The sequence below is a fragment of the Hibiscus syriacus genome, unplaced genomic scaffold (genome assembly GCF_006381635.1).
Source record: "Hibiscus syriacus cultivar Baekdansim isolate YM2019G1 unplaced genomic scaffold, ASM638163v2 tig00110013_pilon, whole genome shotgun sequence".
Taxonomy (NCBI): domain Eukaryota; kingdom Viridiplantae; phylum Streptophyta; class Magnoliopsida; order Malvales; family Malvaceae; genus Hibiscus; species Hibiscus syriacus.
Window position 1 is genome coordinate 1,449,610 of NW_024062563.1, and position 4,122 is coordinate 1,453,731.

General features: G+C 35.3%; 1 pseudogene; it reads left to right on the forward strand.

The window, feature by feature from the left end:
- The first annotated feature begins 1,143 nt into the window (after nt 1-1,143).
- LOC120212490 lies at nt 1,144-3,902 on the forward strand (annotated as a pseudogene).
- Nucleotides 3,903-4,122: the final 220 nt, after the last annotated feature.

Genomic DNA, 4,122 nt, shown 5'->3' on the forward strand with positions numbered 1-4,122 from the left:
CGTTGAAGGTCGTGTGATAAAAAGGAGAGAAACAACACGACGACGGATGTTAATTTTTATACTAAAATAAGTATAAAAAACATTTTTATAATATCAAACAAAAAATATTGTATACAACACAATTTAAACATTAAACATTTTTATTTTTTAAAAATATAATTTATTTTTTGAAATTGATTTTGTAGATTTTTTTATTCCGTTTGGAATTTGATTTTACGCGTTAGAACTTAAAAATGGAAAAAAAGTTGTAAATTAAAATAACATGTAATAAAAAACACCGGTTCGGACCCCAAATTTGCATTTCAATTTAATTAAACCTAAAACGTTATCCTCATCTTTTCATGTTTTGGAGGTGGGGCAAGCAGCACCCTTCTCTTTGTATCCCATCTCACCCCCACTCTTGTGTTAACGCGTGCAATTTCAATCACTTTTTTTTCTTAAAAGTTAATGGGTAAATATAATATATTTTGGTACTTGAATGAATTGTTAATTCAATTTAATTCTTATATATTTTTTTCAATCAAGTTAATGAACATAGTTTATATAATAAAAATCATACCAAAGTATCAATATTTAAATTTTTTTAGTGTTTTAAGTTTAAATTAGAATATTAACTTGACTTCTTAGTACAAATTAATTTGAGCTTGACTTCTTGGTTCAAATTGATACTTTAAAATTTTTAATCAATTTGAAATAAAAAACTAAATTCATTTATTAAATTGAACCTTGTTCTTTAAAAATTTAATGGATTTATAATTTGGATAACATGTATAACGGAATCCAAGTTCATGTACTACTTTGAAACCAAAAGAAATTACTAAATTGAACCCAAGAAGTTATGTTCAGTACCAAATTGTATATTACCCAAAAGTCATATTCTCAACGTTGCATACAACTCACGCGCTATGTCACGTGAATCAAATTGGTGAGTTTGGGTTGCACGAGGATGGAAAAGTACTCTCTAGATTTTTCTTTGAAACCGCGAATCTATGACACGTGTCAACAATTCATTTTTTCCCTAACAAAAGCCAAACTCATCAGAGAATGGAAACGACTCGAACTATCCTCAAAAGACCAAGTGTCATCTTCTCACTGGGGACTGCTTCAATGCACCAAAGTTTCCATGCGTCGAACCGTAAATTTGTCACTCCATGTTAGATGATGTTAAAAAAAAAGGACATAATCCCAAACTGAAGACACAACGGTTTTTATGACCCTTTCTTCTTCTTACCACACAAAAGCACATAAATTCAAAATAGAGAGTAGAGAAAAGCAGCTCTTTTTAAGGTAAATTCCAGAGAAAGAAGGGTAGGTATTGTTTTGGGTTTTTGTTTTCTTTTTCAGATAAGAATTTATTGCTTTTGCAGGTGAAAAGAATGGAGAGTAAGGAGGAAGTTATTTCTGTTGAGCTTCCTGCACCTGCTTCTTGGAAGAAAATGGTAATTTAATTTTTTTTAACTTGTTTGAGTACTTATGCGTTAATTTTCTTGTTCCTTTACATTTTGCACCTTGCTTTTTGTTTTCTATAGCTTTTTTTTTCCTTGGAAAATTTGTGTGTTTTTTTTGTTTGAATTCGGGAAGTTACTGTTAACTATGTGTTTTATTGATATTTTGCTTTAATTTGTTTGTTTATCGTTGTAATTTAATCATTATGGTTAGCTTTTAAGTTTTGACCTCTGTGTTTTTGGTAATAGTTGAAATTAGGGTTTTGTTGAAGTTTTGATCTTTCAACCATTTTTAGGGTTAAGTTAATTTCTTACACGGTAGGTAGATTTTCCTCCAAATATTTTTCCCAAAGTAATTTTTTTTTGTTTGGAGAAAGGGGGACTCCTATTTTGCTTTATATGGTGAACTTCATGCTCGTTTTTCCAGCCGATATGCTGTATTCTCTTTTAGGATTCTTTAAAATTGGCAATGTTTTTTAAACCCAGAGAAAACACTATCGAAGTAGTTACGAAATATGGGAGAAATCTCCAAAGCTTGAAAGAAATTGAGCATAATCTTTGATTGTGAAATTACCTCGTTGGTATAGGATGTTGTGAGATAGACGTTCGCATGTAGTAACGGAGCAAACAAGAAAGAAAGCTTTTGACTTTTGGACTTAACCATCAATAAGGACGTTGCTAGTATTGAGTTTGAGCTGACTTTGGTACCGTCTGCTTCGTAGAGTTTTGACTTTTGTCGGCATTCTTTGAATTTGAGTTTCGGTTTGTTGTTTCTTAACTTAAGTTTTGAGCTTTAAAAAAAATTCTTGGAATGATAAACCAGCATGCGCTCTTCGTTTTCTTTCAGCTTTTAAATTTACTTTCCAATGTAAATTAATGGTGTAATCAAGAAGATGACTCTTTACCTACAGATGTTTCCTGCAATTTTAGACCTCTTTTTGTTTTTGTTTTGATTTTGTTGACATCCACATTTATACTACTATTCAGATAACAGGAATGGTTTGCCACATCTCTGTGCATGGAGCTATGCTGCTCAAACTCTTAATTCCCAAAGTAACCATATCCAAAGCATATTAGTGCACGAGTATGGAGGCCATGGAAAAACTTAGGAAAATCAAGCAGCCTATGTCGTACATAGACTTGTATATGATATTATCCCCCAAGTCCAAGAAACATTGGTCTGCAGGATGTCAATGACACATTTTGAATTGCATATTTAGCTTTCAAGTTACTGTGTTTTGTCACTATTTGATTTGACGGCTGTAGTTTACATGCATAACATGTCTTTCTGGTTTTTATTTTTACAGTTTTTCCCCAAGAAAGTTGGTTCACCAAGGAAGACGGATATCATGTTCATTGCACCAACTGGGGAGGAGATTAGTAACAAGAGACGGTTGGAGCAGTACCTAAAATCACACCCCGGTAATCCACCAATAAAGGAGTTTGATTGGGGTACCGGTGAGTCCCCTAGAAGATCATCAAGGATCAGTGAAAAGGCCAAGGCTACTCCAACACTGGAAAAGGAACCCCCAAAGAAGCGAGTCGAAAATCATTGAGTGCTAAGAAGGAAGAAAAGGAAACAGAGGCCAATCCTGAAAAAGCTGAAGGTGAGAAAGAAAGTGAAAAGGAAGATGCACAAGCCGCTGAAAGGTTGAAACTCAGGTTCCCAATGGAGGTGAAACAGAAGTAGCGGACCAGACTCAGCACACTGATGCCAAGATGGAGGAAGCTGGGCAAGAAGAAGCTGATAAGGATGCTAAAGTTCCAGAAACTGTAGAGGCTGAGAAAAAAGAAGATGCTGCTGGGACTGAAGAAACCCTGACTCCGATGCAGGTTCAAGAGAAACCAACAGAAGATGGGATTCAAACTGAAAACGAAAAGGAGGAAGCCCCTACAGAAAATGTGCCAGAAACTCAGGCAGAGACAGAGAATGGTACATGTGAAAAACAACCAGAAAATACGGAAACTGTGACACTGGGAGCTAACGGGGGAGTAGAGAAAGAGAATCCAAATGGAGCAGTCCCTATATCTGAGGGAGAAGCCGAAGAGAAACAAAAAGGTTTACAGGTAGAGGAAAAGGGCAAGGCAGTAGATGCAGAGATGATCGAAAATGGTAAGGTTAAAGAAAGTGAACAAGCTGATACCACACCACCTAGAGGAGCTGCTGCTCCTGTGAACAGCTAAATAATCCAAATCCTAGTTGTATTTGTCTGTGTAACCTCTGTGATTCCATGGATGACTGTAACATTAATGATGTTGCTACTAGATTTGGTTCATTGGGATAACAATCAACCGGTGTCCCTGTAAGAAGTAGGTACAAACACTGCAACTTTTGTATCATTGTGCAGAACTTAGATTGTAGACTTCTGGAACCCATGATTTGTGGTTTATTGCTAAAGTCTCAGTTTGAACATTACATGTTATGTCACTGATTAACTGCACTGTGGTTTGTGTATGCTTTGATATGTTGTTGACGCAGTATGGATGTTTCTTTTGCCGATGTTAGTACAGTTGCTATGAAGAATGGAGAAAGCTGGAAAGAAAGGAATGTCAAGAACGTGATATCGCATGATTTGTTGGAAGCATTGCATCATTCCCAGTTTTGGAACCGTCGTCCACTTGTTTAATGTGCAGCCTTGATATCTCCTACTTAAAGAATGTAGGGTAATTGAAGCAT